Below are 21,202 nucleotides of genomic sequence, written 5' to 3'. Positions count from 1 at the left end.
CGCGCCATCGTCGCATTCCAGTAAACGCCGCTTATGAACTGCATAATTACCGCAAAGAACTCATTTCATCCGAAGTCATATTTTCATTCCTGCTAGAATATAACGTTGTAGAGAGGCCAGCGATATACGGTTGCCGCTAGCAAACTTCGAGTGATCGCACGAGATACCACTTTCTCCATGTTCCCGGAACACTCCAAGTTTTCAAAACAATCGGCTGCACCATTTGGACTCTTCGCTCCAACTTCGCATCCGAAGTGGACTCTCCCGACGCAAGGCCACTCTGCCTTGTCGGTTATGGCTAGGAGTGGATTTTAAGAAGTTTTTTACTTTTCGCATTGGAATGGCCGACAACGCCTCGTGTGATACGACTGTGTTCGCGAGGAGGCGCTTCAGCGTGTTCTGTGTGACTGTCCTCGCTGTGCAGACACCATCGCTCGCAATGGTGCTAGTGCGCTTTGATCAAAGAACATTATCAGAGCAAACCATTTTGGAATGCCGACCTCATGCGCGACATCGCAGCTGAGGGCGACGAAAGCACTGCTTAAGTTTTGAAGGACAACAGAACACCACAAGCAGCTCTAGCCTGAATTAGTGTTTGTTGTCGTACAAGTGATTCTGTGCTGTGATTGTCTGCAGCGATCGTGTGTCTGTGTTTTCTCTCTATCTTTTTGTTATACCTCACCTTCTCACTTCCCCAGTGTAGGGCAATCAATCAATCAATCAATCAATCAATCAATCAATCAATCAATCAATCAATCAATCAATCAATCAATCACTCAATCAATCAATCAATCAATCAATAAGTATACATGTCTGTCTAATTAATTAATAAATTAATTAGTTAATTAATTTGTCTACCTCACCTTCCCACTTTCACCAGTGTAGGGTAGCAAACTGGTTTCGCTGTTCTGGTTAACCTCCCTCTTTCTCCCAACAAGATCATAGCATGAATATGTAAATTTTGCCAACAAGTATATCGCCGGCCTCTTCACGTTATATCGTCGCATAAATGAAAAGAGGACATAAGATGAATTGAGATTAAATGAGGCCTCACGGCAATTAATGCAGTTCTTTCTCCCGCAAAACCACACAGACGCCCAAAAAAAAAACATCCCACAATACAAAAAGGAGTACATTTCGCGCAGTCTGCGACAAAGGATCGAAAGTCACCAAAAGCACAAACAGAGCAAACATTTTACAGCAGAAAAAAAAAAGGAAAAAGTGTGTGTGTGTGTGGAGAGAGAGAGAGAGAGAGTGTCCTACCAAACAAAAACACCAAATGCATCATCAAATACAAAAACACACACACGAAATCGCGCTTGCAGTGCCGCCTAGGGATGAAATGTAACACGCCAGTAGGCCAAACATCGCTCGAAACGCTCAAGATCATGCAAGCGAAGGTTCGAGGAAGTGGTTCTGATCGCAGCTTCATGCAACTCCTCACGAACGCCTTCTAGCCGCCCCTCTCTCTCTCTCTCTCTCTCTCTCTCTCTCGCTCGCCCTTATCTTTTCCCATGAGCTCCAGAAAGAATAAAACTACTGCGCCCCCAATCCACATACGAACAGCCGGCTTCATATGTTACGGTGCGACCTCCGCGTTTTCAAATACTGCGAGCGAATCTCGCACCGGAGGAGAAACAAAGAGAAGGGCCGAAGTGGGCGGTGCAGCCATGATTCTCTCCGCACGACTGCTCCCAAAAGAGCGTCGTCTTCCCGGCGCTAACATGCGATGCACCGCGTGCGCGCCATCTTGTTCTGCGTAATAAGCGCTGCGGCAGCGGGAAACAGGTGGCGATGATTAACTCGTCTTTTTCCAGGAAGCTCCTTCCTCGCAACGTCGTTTCGAAGGAAAGATAACAAGGCTACCGTCTTGCCAAAACGGGAACAGGATAGCTACAACAGAAAAACTATACGCCAGAAAAAAGCAAGCAAGCGCAATCGCGCTGGCGGGAAAGCCGCGCGCGTCTTCAATCTCTCTGCGGCACGCAGGGCCGCCGCCTTCGTGCGACGGGGCCAGTATATAGGCGCACGCACGCACGCACTGCGGTCGGCGCGCTCACCGGCAAAGCGGACGTCACGCGTAAACACGAGCTCTGCGCGCACAAACATACGCATCACAGGGAGCGAAAGATGACGCCGTCTAACGACGAGCTTACGCAAAGCCCAAGGAATGGCAACGATTGCACTCTGGTCAACCTGAAACGGACAGCTTGCTTTTTTCACGTTTACTAAGATGAGGCCACGAAGCAAATCACAATCCACACGAGCAGTGACGGTGTAAGTACGAATAGTGCATGGTCAAGCGCATGACTCCGAAGATGAAACGTCTGCCCGAGACGGAACTAAGTCTTGCCGTTGCGTCCAGAAGGCCGGGGCGAATCGCGGTCACGTACGAGCAGTCACAATACCTTGGTGGCATTTCACTGTAGATCAGCAGTCAAATAAGGCCAAAATCCGCTATACCGTCGTAAACTTCGTATATATATACGAGGCCTTTTACTCAACGAAAAAAAGTGTGAGGGAAAGGCTTTTGTGGATACTGAAAATATCTTAAGCAAGTTCAGACGAAGGCACAGTGCCGTAGAGAAGATAGTCTTGCGAACTTTCACTAGAAGTTGAGGCATCGTTCATTATCCTACAGCTGAGAGGTATCGTAGAGCAATTATCCCAGTCAGCACCCACATAAGACGCGAGCTATTGCGTAGCTATCGAATAACATTGTAAGGCAACTGTTGCCATTCGATCGAACAAACCAATGTCTGATGCGTCTTTTTTTTAGGAATGACGTAGTACGTTCAAACCAATTGTCTGGACCTGCAGCTTCTTGAGACACTAACTATATATGAATACCACCCTATAGCGATGTTTTGTATGACTGTTTTCGCTGCGAGTTCGTTCACGAACTTGCGCGCCTTTCCCATATGCACCGCATGCACGCAGCATAGGCGAAAACGCTGAGCCGCCCGTCATGCGTAAACAGTATATCTAAAGAGGCGGGAGCTGACGTCCTAAAAGGGACTACTAACTCGACGAGCAAGACCTGCGCGCGAATGGTGCAGATCTCTTCGCTCGGGCAAGTTGTGCATCAAGTTCTGAGACAACAGCCTGGTTGTCACTATGAACCTAGTCGACTCTTTCTTTATTGACTTTGTGGAGACCTCCGAGGCAGTGATTCTCGTTTGTAAGGCTCGAATAAATGTCTAAAAATAAGATTAAAAAGAAAAGTCAGAGCATCAGTAAGAGAAGCAGCGCCGAAGATACATGCTTGCATAGGCGGCGACTACGGGGGGGGGGCTCCGGGGCCTGAGCCCTCTCCGGAGTTTTCCGGTAGGGGCTGAGCACCACCCCTCCCAGCACACCCCCGGAAAAATGAAAACTCTTCGCCTACGCATGCTTGATGAAAGCGCATGATTGTCAGTCGTGACCTTAACAGGCTTTATGCTTGTTTGTTTGTTTGTGTTTATTCGTATGTTTTTGTTCGTCTTTCAACAAACTTCGACTAAAAGCTAGCACACTCATCGGCATCACATTTGCTTTCCTAGAAAAAATAACAGCGGTCTAATGAAGGTTTATATCACAAGAGACGACAAGCGCTGGTGGGCGTTCCGTGCCCAATTTTCTCGACAACGAAATGAAGCTGCTGAAACAGAGGCTCAGCTCAGATGGCGCAATAATAATAATAATAATAATAATAATAATAATAATAATAATAATAATAATAATAATAATAATAATAATAATAATAATAATAATAATTAAAGGCTAAGTATGACGTCGTGGTTTATGCAACACGAGTAAATCCGTAAGCTATCGTGCTCAGCATAACCTAAAAGAAGCTAGTTTATGCATACAGGTGCCAATCGTACGCGATAATAAAGAAAAGCTAAAACAAAAACAAATAGAACCTCCCGGCAGTATAACAAAAAGAAAGAAAGCAAGGAAAGGCCAGCCAGCAGTTGCACAAATTGCTATCCGCAGACCGCGCCGCCGTCGTTTTGTCGGCCGTTGTAGGCATAGTGGACGCGAACAGCCTGCAGCCATAGGTGCGTACGCATCCCCGGCGCGCCTGGAACGAAAGCGCGCGAGGAACACAGACGCACGCTACTCACGGTGCTTCCTGGCGGCTCGCAGAGACGTGAACGCAGAACCGGAGGGGTCGACAGCAGCCTAGGGGCCGAGCGCCGTCATCTCGGCCCAGCGGCGCCACACAGCTGCATAGGAGGCCGCTCACGTTCAGGAGGGCGGGGTACCCCTGCACGCTGTATAAAGAAGGCAGAAGAACAGGAGACTGAAGATTACGTGAGCCGCAACTGCGACGCGAAGGCAAGAGAGTACATGAATGCCGACAATGCGGCGTCAAAATCAGGTAGAAGAAAGTACATTACTTTTTCTTGTAGATTTCTGCGCGCATGCACAATCGACGCGAGCATAAAAAAACAGAAACACGGACATGTAGGAAACAGCGAAGCGTGTTATCACGAAACATTACAATTTGAAAGCTGAGAAGAGCGAAATCATGTCTATTTCGTTTACATACGCTCTCCGTTAATCGTTACCGGCTATAAGACCTTTTCAGTTACCTCATCGCGACAACCATTGAGTAGATAGAGCCCGGGCACCAGCGAGAGGACGTCACTACAGTAGTCGGCCCTATGTCCCACCGACCTCCCGCCACTACGTCGTAATACTCTAAGCCACCGTTGCAGAGGTTCAGACGACTGTCAACCATGAATTAATTGTCGCCATCCGCATTTACAATCAGGATGTGTTGCGAGCTTCTTGAGCTCAATATTCGCCCTGACAACATTCTTGCCGCACTTAACACACATATGCAAGACCACTCCAAGTCGTCTAAGAGTGGGTATACCCGGTCAACAAAGGATCGAAAGCAATGAGCGTGCTCAGCTCGCTGAGAACATATGTCGAGCACTCCCACACAGTGGCCAGAGGCCCACCGGCCACAGAAGCTCCAGGTTGTGTGCCGTAAACAAGGACTCCCGCACCATCGTCCCTTCTCCCTATCATTCTCATCCACGTGCAGATGCGTCAATCATTCGCCAGGCATAAACACTTAAATTAGCGAATGACGCTGTACAACACCACATAGTACGGAGAACAGGGGCCGATTCTCGAACGATCACTTCCGGCGATACTTTCACGAGATTTCGCGCAACTAGCTGGAAAGTGAAAGTATCCCCGAAAGTTATCGTCCGAGATTACTGCCCCAGAACACCTAATACGCCAGGTATTTGGACAGGACCCCGACGGCTCTCATACATATCATATAGTGCTGCCCGAAATCACATTCATGAATCCACACGCTGGACCGTTTCCACCTTCAAGCCCTGTGAGGGCTGGACCGCTCCACCCGCGGGGGTCTGCCATAACCTTGTGGCGACTCCTCGTCGCACGTACATACCAGATGCGAAGCGAGCACGACTCAATATGTCGCTCCCTGCTCCCATTTCCCCCATTTTTCAAGCATCTATTTAAGGCAATGTTTTCGTTGCCTGTTCCCCAAACTTTGAGGGTCCTGCACGATGTGCCATGAAGTATACCAAATATATATGAAGTAAACCAAATATATAATTTTTAAGTCACCAAATAAAAGAGACCCCTACTGTGTGCACCTGAACTTTGAGGACACGTTACTGGAACAAGTTACAGAGCAAAAGTTCTTGGGCTTATGGTTTAGAGAGGACATTACATGGAATACTCACGTTAACAAATTAAAAAGTGAGCTATATCGAGTTACTGGCTGCATGTATAAAATACAAAATATACTACCCACCTGGTTGAAACAAACTTTATACTACTCACTTTTCTATTCAAAACTAAGTTACGACATTTTAGTATGGGGAACTACGACAGCTTCGAACTACAACAAACTAACCATTGTACAAAAGAAAATATTGAGAATGTGTGAAAACTATGTGGGTGACAAACGAGGACTCCGAACAAAATCGCTCTTCATTAAATATAGCATGCTTAAAGCAGATCAAGTTTATTATTTCAAACTACTCCAGTGGATTCATAAAAATAGGCTGCACACAATACCTGTCGACAGTTGCACCTCATACCCAATACGTAGACCACACCATCTAAAGCCCGCCACAAGAACTAATTACAGAAGGCAAACATTGAATTATCAAACGATTAATATATTAACAGTGATCACTTTAACGTACAATACACACAATCCTTCCACAACTTCAAAAATGACTGTAAAAACCTATCAGTGGGCAGTGACATTGCATTTTCATTTTGAGTAACTTGATTGTGCTCATTCCTGATAACACATGTAACCTCAGTTATTTTACAGATTTTTCTCAGCGCTTGTAAATTATATTTGCCATTGTTTCGGCATTTACATTGTACATCAGTCTAAACCTTCGTTCTTTTCTGAAATGTTTCTATGTACTGATCTATTTCCTGTATATGCTATTTATTTTCGGGCCAGTGATTCTATGGTTTTCTTTTCTTTGTTGACTTCTGATGTAAGCCAATTTTATTGTTATATAATACTTATTGTTTATGTATCTTCTGCTTTTTCAAAATCTATCACGTTGAAGTAAAAGTAATGATCTGGAGACATGCGTTCTGATTAATTGAATTTTTCATTGCTGTGTGCTGTGTGTTAAAGACATGTTTGGCAAATATGTATGTGAATAATATGTCATGCTGCCTTGAACTGTAGGGGCGCAGAGGCTTTGTCAGGCATTTTGCCTTTACCTCTGCCCCCTACACGGAGAGAATCCGTGAAACAAACAATAAAAACAAAGTATTAAGGCTCGAACTGTCCTCGCTGGCCAAGTGGTGGTTGGCTCTATACGCTTGGTTCAACACAGTACCCCATTTAAAGCGAAGCTTTCTTTGTCTCTTGCTCCAGCTTTGTGGCCACTGGCAGCTGCCCTGCACGATATACCGGTCCCGGAGATCGTGCAAGCCGACTCGGCTCGGGGCGCATAGGGGAACGCCAAGACATACCGAGCGCATAGGGGAACGCCAAGACAAACAAAATGGGGCCGAAGCGGGCACTGAGTCGGGAGGAGATGGAACCTCGGAAGAGGCGCCGAGCGCAGCAGCAACACCGTCAATACGCAGCGAAGCGCGTGCTGGCTACGCGAAGCGGAACAGCATCGAGCGGTGTGATCATGAGCACTGAAGAGCGCGGTGAACATTACGTCCAGAAACGCGACGCGGATCAGCGTCGATACGCGAGTGCACACTTGCTCATAAACACGAAGCCGGGCGGCGTCGATACGCAGTGATGAGACAGCAGTGGATCAGGAACGTGTAGAGCACGGTTGCAAACAAGTACACATTGAGAAACACTTCGCGCAGGAAGAATTCGGCTCAGTGTGCAGTGGGTGCGATAGACTGATATCTGTCGGGTGTACTTGTGCGGCGGTGCTGGAGCGCCACAAGCTTACATTGAGCGAGGCGTTTCCCAGTGAAAATGAGTCTACCTTCGTCGCGTGGTCTAAGCATATGAATAAAAAAAAATAATTACGGAAGAATGTCCCTGAACAAGAACAGCGTTCACTGCAAATACTAAGAAAAGCCTCGCTCAAAACGACTCCCAAGTGTGTGGGATCCGCATAATTTTCAGTGAAGTTTATTGTGAGACCAGTGAGACCTGTGCAAGCAGAAATGAAACCGAGCGGCGCTAGTGACTGAATGTTTATTATTACACATATTTAATTACTAACCCAACTGCGGATGATTAATAGTGCTACGGAACAGTATTTGCGATCACGAAGAGGCGAGCAGTGTGAATACGACGACGACGATTAGAAGTTAGCGCGGGCTGTTGCCCCTTGGCCCAGTGCAGCGTATTTCCTTGTAAATATACTTGTATATTGCTTTCTTCTTTTCGTGTTTACTTGATATCCCCCGCACGCCATCTCCAATGCACACAGGCAACAAGTTCCCGTTAAGCAACTCCTTTAGCACGCGACTTCGACACTGAAACACAATGACCCGCCAAACTAATATCAAAGTCTTGTTTAAAACGATACACTCTAAGCCAAAAAGGACTAAAAAGGGCAGGGGGTTACTCTCTTTGGGGAGCAAGTGCATTGCCGCAACCATTAGTCCCTCAAGGATGAAGCATTCGTCCCTTCGAGACTAACTGCAAAAGGACCAACTGTTCCTCCTCTAGCAGTTACTCCCAAGGGGACTAACGGATGCTCTTTGCACATGCTCTCACAAAGGACTAAATGTTCATCCTTCCAGATGCTCCCCCTCAGACTAACAGCTCGTTTTGTAGGACTAATAATTTATCCCTGTACATACTCATCACAAGGACTAAATCTTTATTCTTTCCAACCCTACCCCTTAACTACGCCTTGTAGGGCGGTAGCCTTCGAAAGTGACCACAATGCTTCGTTAACGCAATTCGTTGTAGACGGCTCGATTACTGCGAATCCAATGTTGAACAAGCACTATACAAACACGGTGCCATGCGTCCGGAAGTATTTCGAGAGGCGCTTCGCGGATTCCAGCCTTCGCAAGAGCACAGCGGGGGTTCCCTAAACGCGTGCGCAACATCGCGGGGCGCACACACACACTGGTGTTTCTTTGAATTCTCACATCTATAGAGATGCACACAGCCACCGGAAGTGGGGGCCCACCGCACTACGCTGCCAGAGGAAGAAGAGCGTCAGTGCCACCAGCGGAGTTAGATTCTTCGTTGCCGAAGCAGCAGGAGCGGAGAGAAGGGGGAAAGAGGAGGAGAATCTAGACACGCGATGGAGGTGGCGTTCATTAGCAGACAATGGCTCCTCAGAGGAGCCGCCGATGGAGAACGCGTGCCCGCCGCGCTGCCCGTCCCATTGTCTTCGGCCTCCCGCTGGTGGCCACCGCATGCGATCCCCATTACACGTGTGCGTGTTACAGCGCGTAAATTATGCTATCAAGTGTTGCGCCGCCCAGCACCTCTTTCTTCGCGGCACCGGCATTCTTCCGAAATAAAGCAAAAGCGGAGTAGGTGTAGAAAGGAAAAAAAAAGTGGGAGGACCTACTGACCAGCTCGTGCCCCGAGTACGTGCTTCGACTGTTGGACAGAGCGCGACGGGCGGCGAGAGACTACGGCGTCCAGGACTGAGGACGCCGCCTACGTTGGGACGACCACCTTCGTCTGCTCTTTAAATAAATTTAATCTGTCTCTCTCTTTCATGTATAATAGCGTAGAAACTTTAGAATCTCTAGAAACTTTAGAAACGCCACACAGATCTGGGCCAATTCAACGTTGGTGACCAAACAATATGGAAGGCACAGGGCCCACAACGAACGAAGCGAATGGCAGAGAGAGCGAAACACGCGTGGTTTCTGAACCATGAAAAATGCCCATGCGCGTAACCAAACCAACGCACGCTTGAACGAAAATCAGCTGGCGTGATATCTTTTGCGACTCTCAAGCCTACGCAGGCGGAAGTATTGAATGGGTTCATTTACTAGGAGAGCATTAGAATTACTCGCACCTACACTAAACTGCAGAAGCTGTCACAGTGTCGACAAATCATATCAACCAAGTTTGGCAAGTGAGTTTCTCCGTAAGATAACGCTTGATGGCAACACCGGACAGAAGGCAATATCGCATAAGGCTCCGTATCAATTTCGACAACCCCGGAATCGCACTCGCGATCTCGTACTCAGCAGATCAATCACCATATAGCCACTAAGCTACCACTGCCGGTAAATTTGTCCGTATGAGCCTTATAATAGTGAACTATTCTTCAGAATTACGGGCCTTCAGTGCAGTTCATTATCGAATCCTTTCGCCCCTCGCCCAGTGCAGGGTAGCCAACCGGAGATAATATCTGGTTAACCCCTGTCTTTCCTTTGCCTCTCTCTCTCTCTCGCTTGATGCCCTCGTAAGTGAGCAGGCCAAGTCGGGAACCGCACACTGCGCAGGTTACACTAGACGCCTCTCCCTCTATCTCTCATCAGCCATAGACGCGATCGACTACACGCCCCGTGGCCGTAGCGCCTGTGTTGCGAACCCACATCGCGCGCGCGGTTCCCACATGCCCGCGCACACGTATACACCGGCGCGAGAAGGGACGACAGCGTCCTTACACGCGATCATCACCGACATTTACACGACCATATATAGTCATTAGTAAGGTGACGCTTCATGTATTTAACAGGGATAGGCGGGCTAGTTGGTGGTCGATATTGGAATGCATCATGTAACCGCACAAAAACAAGGGGCAAAGAAGGAACACACAAGACAGGCGCGGTGAATTCCGCACCTGTCTTGTGTGTTCCTTCTTGGTCCCTTGTTTTTGTGCGGTTACATGATGCATTCCAATAGCGTCATGTATTCCAGTTACAAAAAAAAAAGAATGTTAACGTATTCATGGTTCCGAAAGATTTGCGATTTCTCCTTTTTTCTTTTACACACACCTTGCGCAACAGATGCACGCGTATCCGAAAACATCAGGAGCACGAAGCCGGCCACGGCACAAAGAAAGAGCGCCAAGAGATTTGAGAAGCGTTTTCACTGATTACAAGCATTTAGATTTTGCGATTCCTTCCTTTGACGCATGGGCGCGTCAGGGGGCCATTGTCCATGTCATGCTGCATGCACTAATTCTGGTCGTGTCACCGAAGCAGCCGAGCAGCACTGCATGGATCGGCCGGTCACAGGGAGGGAGACCGCCCCAGAACTCCGCGTGCTCATGGCTCTTTTATGGCGCAGAATAGTTCTTGAGCAACACAGCACACTTACACGCAGAGATTTTCGCCCGGCCGTATAAGTTGTGCACCGTTTACTCAATACAGGAGACGCAGATGAGACCAACTGCAGTCGCCGGTGGCAAAATCTTGTGATGCCGAGTTCGAAGTGAGCGGAACTATTACTACAACGATCGAATATACAGAGTGTTTCACGTAATTTGAACCAAGAACTACAAAAAAAAAAAGTGGTTAACGGCAGCTGGGTGAAATCAACGACATATGGCTTGCCGTCATTGTTCGCTCATCAAAATACATCTTGTATTCCCCTTAATTAGTTAATTAAATGAGATCAATTTTTCAAAATTTTTAATATTCACTTTAGGGCTGAGTGCTTTCCGTTACGTTGTAGAGGGGGTTCAGAAACGACCGATCCATATTGTGGCCGCGTACACATGCACTGCGTGGTGCTTTTTTTTTTTCAGTGTTTAAAGAAAGTCCGCGAAATATGAAATAAATCCATGTGACTGCGCTCGTGCGCTATCGTATTGGAGACTTCTATATGGCTGTCCACTCTTACCCCCTCCTTCTTTCTTTCTTTTTTATTTAAAGCAATAACTTTCTTTGGCTCTTCGCCCCCATTGCAGTTTGTCGGGTTCTGGCAACTTAGGACGAAGAACTACGCTAGTTAAAGACACGCTTAACAAGGTTTAAACCCAACCTACCGGATTCCTTCTTTCTTCCTCTATTCTATCTTTTCGGCGAGAACCCTGCTGCTGCTCCTGCGTATATACAGTAGGGATAAAAAGTCTAGAGACCACGGCATCATCAAAAGATTAAAATTTCCTCTAGGACAGCCGCGCAACGCGAAACTGCGTCGATGCATTACATTGGTCAAACAGGAGCAAGTATAAGCTGCACCACTTGATTTCAGCCTCATGCTACGGAGAGGATCTAGGCGAGGAAACACGGACAGGAGCAGAACGAGAAGAAGACAAACGCCAACTACGTCAAGTGATCGAAAGGTCGCACATGTAGTGACGGAAAGAAGGAGGACACAAAAACCAGGAAAGGCAGCGTTAGCCCTTCAATCACTGACACGCGTGGGCACTCGTGAAAGATGACTATTTAGACATGACAATTTCCATTTACGCATTTTAATCGAAAGCTGACTTAAGCCCACATTATACTGCTGTTAAATTTATTTATTTATTTATTTATTTATTTATTTATTTATTTATTTATTTATTTATTTCACACACACTCAAGGCCCGACAGCGTTACAGAAAGGAGTAGGGTCCAGAAACCAAAACAAAAATACAGTAAGAATATTAACAAAAAGGTCGAGATTTGTCTCCGCGACCTCGTGCTTAGCAGCGCAACGACAAAGCCACTAAGCCACCACGGTTGGTAGGGCCCGAACTATAATACGTATACACATTACTTAAAACCAGTTCGAAAATAAATAAATAAATAAATAAATAGAAGAGAAAGAAGAGAACGAAAAAACGAAACGGTTATAAATGGCCACCGATGCATAACACCATTACCCCCGTTAACAAGCTCGGTGCCCCCCTTCAGAATGCACTGCAGGCTGTGCCACGCTTGGCTTTGGCCTATGCGTAATGTTACAGTAGTAACTTAAGGTTATCATAGCGACAATGAGCTTTATATATAGAAGCAAGCTGCAAAAGCAATGAGGGGGAACAGTTCCTGTTGTTTAAGGTGGCATCTAGGTTCTGCGTCAGTGACCCTTTATATTATTTATTTATTTATTTATTTATTTTACAGTAGTGGGCTGCTTAAAACCATATTTTTTTCCTGACTTTCGTCGGTAACTGTATGGCGTCGATGTCGCAACTGTAAGGATGCCCGGCCGGTCTGGTTCGTTCAATATGCACATCGTCCTTGTCGCAGCACTGTTACAGGGAAACGGGAACACTACTACTACTACTACTACTACTACTACTACTACTACTACTACTACTACTACTACTACTACTACTACTAATAATAATAATAATAATAATAATAATAATAATAATAATTTATTCATTTTAGCGACGTCTGCGACGATATATCAGTGGTGGAAGCCAACAGGCACGACAGAGGAAGCCCCCTCGACTCGGTGCCAGGGTTTTTAATATGCGTCCGCACGTCCGTCCACTCTCACGACGGCGCGAGCTGATCAACGTCGTCGTGACATGCGTTCCCGAGGCGGAGCCATTGGACAGGAGAGAAAGGCGCGAGAAGGACTGTAGCCGCCTTTCCCCGGCACGTCGCCTCTGTTAAATATTGCGCTTGCGCTTACAACAGTGCGGCGTGCGGCGTCCAGCGCTCTTCCCGAGCGTGGGTGCCAGCTGCGCTCCAGCGTGCCTCACCGCCGGGCGAACGAAGCTGCGGGACTTGGATGCCGTGCGAGGCTCCTCGTCCGCAATCCCGTTGCTCGATCGCTCGTGCGCTTGCGGACAGTGAGCGAGATCGGGGATCCTCGCTGACGCGGCGTAATTAGAGCGCTCTCCTTAATCAAGCCAGCCGGCCGCTCCGTGACGCCTCGCGCAGAGGGGCCGGGTTTGTCGGCTCGTGAACGCCTAACTGTGGCCCGATCGATAACGAAAGTTTCTCTTAGGATGATGAGGCGGGCCGTTCCAAGACGCCTGTCGGTGCTCGCGGTCGTCATTCTCAGCAGGTTCCCTCCTGCTCGTGGAAGATCATTGCGTAAGGAAAAAGAAAAAAAGAAAGTGGGGTGCGTGTGTGTGTGTGTGTGTGTGTGTGTGTCTGGGGGGAGGGGGGGGGGGGCGACGGTTACACAAAAGTGTCAAAACGTGAGCATGACACCTCGTGGTTCGAGCAAGATGCACTGCTGGGCTAGCTGGGCTACTGACATGATGGCACGTATAGAAAGGAAGGCAGCAGCTCAGAGCCTTCTGGTGTCTTACTTGCTGCCCTTCTCTTTCAACGTTCGCGCTCCGTTTCATCATACATCTCGGTTTAATGAATGCGCTGTGCAAGGTATGACATGACTTTTAAACGTAATCGATTTATTTATATTGCGTACATGATAAGAGCATTAGTGATGTTATTACATTTGGCGGTTTCATAGTTATGAAACTGTCAGGGGGACCACTTAATACTATACATATCAAGTATCGATTGCAGCATGCTATAAAAGGGATGCGTGAGCAATAAATATTAACAGAAAAGCTAGGGGAAACGCAATAGTACAAAAGAAAGAGCAAACAAATGAAATGAAAACATAACATATAATTTTTGACAATACGCAACAATTAGTGTAAGCTGGAGAACATATGCAACTGAAAAATAGCGCCGACCATGAAATTATTTAAAATAATGATTTCAAAAACCAAAGAACAACATCACTGTACAAAGCAGTGCCGCAATAAGTGAAAGCAAAATTGGTGCTTCCAGGAACAGTAGATACACATAAATTTTACACGATTTACACATTTATACGGAAGCAACAGGTAATATAAATAAAACAAGAATGTCGGAATGAATAATTAGTGCAATTCTTCATATAACTTGTCTAATAAATATTTCTTGCGTAGGTATAGAAACATACGTACCGATGATAATGATTTAATTTCGTATGATATAGAATTCCAAAATGATGTCCCAGAGAAGACAGCAGTTAATTTTCCGTAGTTTGTCCGAACGCGGGGAAGTAGTAAATTATCGTTTGCAGAAAACCTGGTAATGTTGGTATTCTTGAGAAAATAATTTGGAAAAGCCGAGGTTAAGGTGTCATAACGTTTAAGCTTGAAGATAAACAGTGATAGCCTTTGTTTCAACAATTCTGTTAGTGGCAGAATATTCAGGCTTTGGTACAGAGGCTTAGAGTGCGTAACAATATTATTAAAGGTAATTAGTCGGAGCGCTTGATTTTGAAGATGTTCAAGGGCGTGTAGGTGACCGTAATATGTGTTACCTCAAGACGAAGATATAGTAAGAGAGATGGCCATGAATGTAGGAGTAATATAGTGAAAGAATAGTGCGTCTCTGCAAATAGTTACGGGATTTAATCATTACATGAATGCCAAAAAGAAAATTTCCGCATTAGTGAATGAACGTGAAGATTATATTTTAAATTCTCGTCCGAAGTAACACGCCTAATTGTTATTATTACTAAGCTCTTCCAGCTTTATCTGCTCTTCATTGTGTATTTGACCACATGTGACAAAATACCCAAAATGTTGTCCCATATCAGAAAAAGCTGTTCTCAGCCTACACGCGCAGCCCTCGTTCTCTACTTGGAAAACGTCCTTGTATTTCACGCCCGCTTCATTAACGCTTGGCAGTGCAAACACAAACCAGAAATCATTTATGCACGGTATAGCCGTGTCCATAACTAATTTATTGGTTCGGGGTGGGTAATAGATGTCACTCTTCGACTGGCACTGTGAGTCGCCGTACAATGCCTGAAATTCAAAACGCAATGCCCGCGTAAAATAAGTGAGCGATTAGAGAGAAAGGTGTGTTGCGTCGAAGCGCCAGTCGCGCAGACTGCGCCCCGACAGCTGCCCAACACGCGCATTGATTTACATAAATATCTATGAACTACAGCAGCTCGCGACCACTGCGCCTGGCTGACTGACCGGCGAGTCAGTGCGTTGTGATACCAAGTGATCCCTATTCCTCATTTCTATGACGCAACGATACTTCTTGTCTCGTTACTCCAAGCCTGACGTTTCCGTCGGTGCGTGTTTTGAATTGATCGCACGAAAGTATGGAGTAATTAATTATTTCTTGCGCTGTCAATAAATGGGGCCTTCATACGGCAATTAATGAGTAGACAGTTCTCCATTAAGAGGAAGCTTTAGCTCGGGCCCATGTCCGATGCCGCCTATTCGAATGCAAGTAAAACGCATAAACGCATTTCTGAGATAACCACTGAGTCGACTCTAATGAAATTTGTTGTATTTGAGAGAGAATGTTAAATTCTAATGTCTGTTGAAAGATGAATTTTCATTTAAGGCCTGAACTTTTTAAGAGCAGCCTTCAAAAATTGGTAAGTTTGAAAAAAACGGAAGCACAATGTTTACAAATTCGTAGCTCTGCACTAAGAACAAATGTCGCAGTTCTGTGAACTGCATCCGTTGGAGCACCCCAAGCGGACAAATTTGATTTATCAATTTACACCTATACGTGAATTTGTTACATTGTTCCCAAGGGTTTCGCAAAAATCCTACTCACATTTTACTGATTTATTTCAGGATCATAATAATGTATTAATTTTGTCCGCTTTAGATGTACTATTATATACAATTAACAGAATTGTGACATCGTTTTGCATCGATGAGTTGCAGCGTCGTAAACTTAATAGTTCTGTTTTCTAAAAACTTGGGATTTTCAACAATTTTCATAAAAGTATTGACGGCCTCAATAAAAATTTCGCTATCATCAGTGACTAGATTTTAACTTCTTCTTTTAAATGCAACAAACCTCATCAGATTTGGTGAATCGCTTGCCGAGAAAAACGATTTCTCCTCTCGCATGTATTTAAATAGGAGTCCCCGAGCTAAAGCTTCCTCTTAAATAAATAAATAAAAAAATGAGACGCAATGACTGTGTCAGAACCCCTTCAATGATTAGAGGAAAAGTTTTTACCGGATATCAAGTCGCAGCAAGCGTTCATTTCTCCTCAAGTATTTAAATAAAACAATAAAAGAAATAGGGCGTGATAGTTTCAACGGTTTCGATTGATGCGAACAAAAAAGAAATTTAATCCAGCTCGGATGCATTCGCTTTGATAACCAGAGCATTTACCAAGGTACTCGCTTAATTAAAAGCGAGGGCAAGTAAAGTAAACACACCGCTACAGGACTGGCGCTGAAAAATGGACACGGCTTGAGTATCGATCGGTTTCAATCCCGCAACCGCGACATGCTCCCCAAAGTCATTAATTAAGTTAATTAATGATTTTTTCGTTAACTCGCCAATCGCATATTGTTTTCTAGTTCACTTCATGTCTACCTCTTCAAGCACACAGCTGGAAAAGCGAAATCACACTATCTGCCGCAGAAATTTGTGCTATTTTATTATGTGGCGATACATTATTTATCTATTTATTTATTTACCCTCAGGGTCAGAAAAGACATTACAGAGGGGGGTAGTCACAGCTGCAAGGCCTAAGTTACAAAACAATGCCATTCTTGTTAGTACACTATTAACTGTTACAATACTATCGTCAACAAGTAAGAAAACAGTATTAATGCATTACACAATACGACGTCAAAAGAAATGGGAAACGTGGTACAGTAAATGATACATTAAGCACATGAGGATTTAAAACATTGCAGTTATTGCACTCGTAAACAACTCGGTCTTTATTTTGAGCCGTTTGGTAGGGAAGACAAATCCACGCTTTCGATGTACGTGGTATATACGAGTGCAAGAAAGTATGAGTTCTGCACGACCGAATGCCAACATTAAGAATGTGGTCCAGTCGGTTTGAAACGTACAAGGGAGCAAAAATTAGTTGATTACGCAGGTGTGGATGGTAATATTGCTTATGAAAAAAAAAAGGACTGAACAATGTATTTTGCGACGGTTTGCGAGAAACGGTAGATGTAGAATTAATTTCATAGCTGTCATATTGGCGGTACGGCTGTATTCCAATAGAATAAAACGAGCGGCATTGTCCTGAACCATTTCAATCAAATGCGATCAATTTTCCTGAAGTGGATCCCGAATTGACGCAGCATATTCAGGCTTCGATGTAATTAATGATTTATATAAGAGAAGCTTTAAGAAACAAACACAATTATGTGCGCGTGCGGAGGACAGGGCAAATCGTTGGCGGCGAACGTTAGTGGCTTGGTCATGTCGACGTTGCCGGACACCATCCCGGGCCGGCAAAAGCTGCCTGGTCATTCCTTCACAGCACGCTTGTCGGTCATTATGCACAGCGGAGCTTCGCCTACTTGAACGAAACGTTGACTTTGCCCTTTGCAATGTTCAACAAGTTGCTTGCACAGCGTTGATCAGTCAAATGCGTGTGCGCCGACCACATGTTTCTTCCATGTCCATTGCGTCATGCTATATCAGATAAAACATGGCAGAGTTCGCATTACGAAGAGCACTTGTTGCGATCTTCCGCGGTTGTTTTCGACATATAGCGTAGGAGCTATATCTGAAACACGCTTGTCCTTTTAAAATATCTACAACTTCATAGCGCGCATAATGCGACGTCAGTTTGGTGGGCAGGCGTCTTACGTACGAGAGCAAAATACTCTGAACTGCAACCCTAGTAGCTGCCATCGAATTTTCACCTGAATTTTCGTCTCTCAGTGGTATCATGCAGATCTTAACTTCTGCGCCTCTGTGCATCTATATAGATTATGTGACGTTGCTTTCACCTCATCGAATGACTTTTTTTTTTTTTAAGCCTGGTGTTGGGTTCCCAGAGGACAATTTGTGCCGTGAGAAAGTATTCGTTCCCGGGGTGGTTCCAAGTTATTGGAACCACGCCAGACACACGACCGACTCTGTCAGCGCAAGCAGCCGCCAGTTCGTACGTTCTATTAGTAATTTTTTTAGTCCTATAATGACGTGATTTAAAACAAGAAAGTAGCTGTCGTTGTCTGACTAATATGGCTACCAATACAAATAAAGGTATATTGTGAACGCTTAAGGCTTATACAGCAGAACTAGAACCACAACAAAAACAAAAACGTCGTTATGTTGATGACAATGCAACACAAGACGAAAGACAAGAATCCGCAATCGAGCTAGATGTCAAGCACTATATAAAAAGGAAATGTTGGTTATTGATTGTTATATGGTAGAAAATAAAACAAAAGTCGGCACATTTGGCCGTCCCGACTGGATCAATTCGAGACTCGGGACTTTTACTCAAAAGTAGGGACTGTCCGGCTAAATTAGGGACGGTTGGCAACCTTAGCTCCGACAACTGTGCCTTCATGAGCTTATGGTCGATGTACAAGGAAGCACGGAAAGGAACAAGTGGAGCGGCGTGCGAAAACACTGGTGGTATTCGTTATGGCTGGGAAAAACCCGGCTGCGCTGTCCTCCGACCTCAGACTGCAATGATTGTGTCAGAACCCCTTCAAGGATTAGAGGAGAAGTTTTTACGGGATATCAAGTTCACTGGAGGCAGCAGGAATGTACCACGGCTGTTGAAACGGAAGCTAAATTCCACTGGTGCGCGTGGGCAGAACGTGTACTAAACGCCTCTGTGCCTCTCCGTATCTGACTCCACGCCCTTGTGAATAAAATAAACGTGTTTCCAGATGTAATCACATAAATGCAACGGCCACACAGCGTGGCTCCCCAACTACGTGTTCTTCTGAATAAGAAACGTGTATGCAGTCATTAATTTGCCGCTTTGTGTTTGTTAATTTCTGCATGGCTGATTATCAGAAGCAAAAAAAGAAGCAAACTAACTAGTTGTTCTAACGAGTTATATGAATTTATTCACATTCACAACTATACGGATGATCTTAGCCAAGAAGTTGGGAAGCGGTGGCTCCAGTTCCCTTACGTATGCGTATAGGCGGTTTCACGGAAATTTTCCGTGCATTCTGCCTTTTTCTGGTTATGTTATTGTATTCTCCGGGACACCGTTATCATAGAGAACGCCCGCCACACAGCCTCCCATAATTTGAGAGAAATGTCCATCCTGGTCCACGATGACGATCGATCGATCGACTGATTACGCCCAAAGCCAACGAGGGATGCCAAATAGAGGGCTCCGGTTTAGTTGTGACCACCTACAGATTTTATTACCGTACACCGAAACCTAGGCGCACGATATTTATATTCACGTGCCCCCCACGCTAACGGCATGCGGGCGCCGCGGCCGGTGTTGATGGAACACTATACCTGCCGAGAACAGAAGGCTTGCGATCTTGCGGCGATAAGTCGCACCTACGCCAAGGCCATTGTACACCAATGCGGGATCTGTGTAAAACAGTGTACGGCGCTCTGGTGCATCTGAAGCTGACGGCAGGATAGCAGTCGCATCCTTGTGACTCACGCATGTCGAGACTTCCAGAACAGGCCGCTAGTGCACTGAACATAACTGCACGGAACAGCAGACAGCGCTGGCATTTGCACGTGATTTATATGCGTCTCCGTGCCCCCCCCCCCCTCCTCCCCCCCCCCTTCCCGCCGTCGTGCGGCGTTTAAAGGCTGAACTGTCCGACGGTGCCACGATACGAAGACTTCGCCAGTAGTGAGTCGGTCAGTATAGTAGCCAGTCAGAGCTGGAGCAGTCGCTACACGCGAGTCAGTCAAAACAGCCAGCCTGAATATTGGCAGTGGAGAAACTTCCACTACTTCTGTGGAAGTTGTTTCGTTCCATCTGCAGACAACATGCAACAGTAGCGCACTGATGTCTTCATCGGACCCCAGGAGCCGAATCGCCGACAGGCGTTATCCCTGCCGGCTTATTCAACGGGGAGCGCGCCAGAGGTAACAATAAATAAAAGAGAATTGATTAAAGCCAAAGCCACGCACACGCTCCCTCCTTTACCCGGCGAACACATTAGCCTAACTACACAGACTGAATAAAGGCTGCCGCATGACTGATGACATCGCAAGGTCGCCGCCACAGGCGCATGTGCGCGAGAAGATACGCGCCGAGTCTGTCGCTGCCGAGAAAGAACATGAAGCGGAGCGCGAGAACCCGAGAAAATGAGGCCCAGGCAGAGGGCACATCGACACAAAAAGTAACAAGACAGAGACAGCACGTGGGCGCGCAAATTAGGGGAGGGGCCGAGGCGGGTAGTCGTCGGCGATAAAGATGGGCGTGTATGACAAAGTGCGCACAGCTTACACGACAGAAAAAGAGGATGGTAGCTTACGTCAGATTATAAACGTGTTGCCAACACGGTAGGTACAGGTAGGTTATGACGGCGGCTCACTGGCGGAGCGGCTGCATGGCTCTCGTTCGCATGTACACGCGTCGATCTCGGAGGCAACAACGCGAGCACAAAGTATGTGGACAGAATCTGGGGTGACACAAACGCCGTGTCAGTTACGTGAAAGGTATAGATGTTTTCGTCCTTGCAGAGTACGTATAGGGGCTCGACTCTGCGCAAGCGGAACAGTGCGGACGCGTATTTTCAAGCGAAAGCCATGACGAACTGTAGTACGCCCAACTCTCGTATTCATTCAGCTCAAGAATACAAGCTCGACGTAATAGTTTTACTTGCGAAGGTTACTAAAGTCATGCCTGCGGCACGGCAAACGTAGACGATCTGTTACCAAGTCATGTCACTCCAGCGAGCTCGAGCGCGGCTGGAACGCGTGGCAAAATTGGCCCCACGCTGAGGGTGCTTTATAGGACACTTGCTAATTTAAGTGTCCTCCATACGACTCAAGCTACCTGCCAGCGAATTGTCAAACGATGACGACAGGCTTTATGTAAGAGGATATGCGCAGACATGTCGAGGCATGCGCGTCCACGCGGCCACCACCAAGCTGTTCCATCAGCAGAAACAGAAGGTTGGTCTGGCGGTCACGCCGTGGCGCC

The 21,202-nt window shown here is 46.2% G+C and overlaps 1 protein-coding gene across 1 annotated transcript in view; it reads right to left on the bottom strand.

Annotated features, from left to right (window-relative positions):
- Positions 1-21,202, bottom strand: part of LOC135896242 (ecotropic viral integration site 5 ortholog-like) — a 260,532-nt gene that overhangs the window by 171,619 nt on the left and 67,711 nt on the right. The window contains exon 2 of the mRNA XM_065424603.2: positions 4,110-4,259. The gene's annotated coding sequence lies outside the window, so the exon portion shown is untranslated. The remainder of the gene's footprint in view (positions 1-4,109; positions 4,260-21,202) is intronic.

This window comes from Dermacentor albipictus, chromosome 1, assembly GCF_038994185.2.
Source record: "Dermacentor albipictus isolate Rhodes 1998 colony chromosome 1, USDA_Dalb.pri_finalv2, whole genome shotgun sequence".
Taxonomy (NCBI): Eukaryota; Metazoa; Arthropoda; class Arachnida; order Ixodida; family Ixodidae; genus Dermacentor; species Dermacentor albipictus.
Note: the sequence above shows the minus strand (reverse complement) of the source record. Positions and strands in the feature narration are given on the sequence as shown.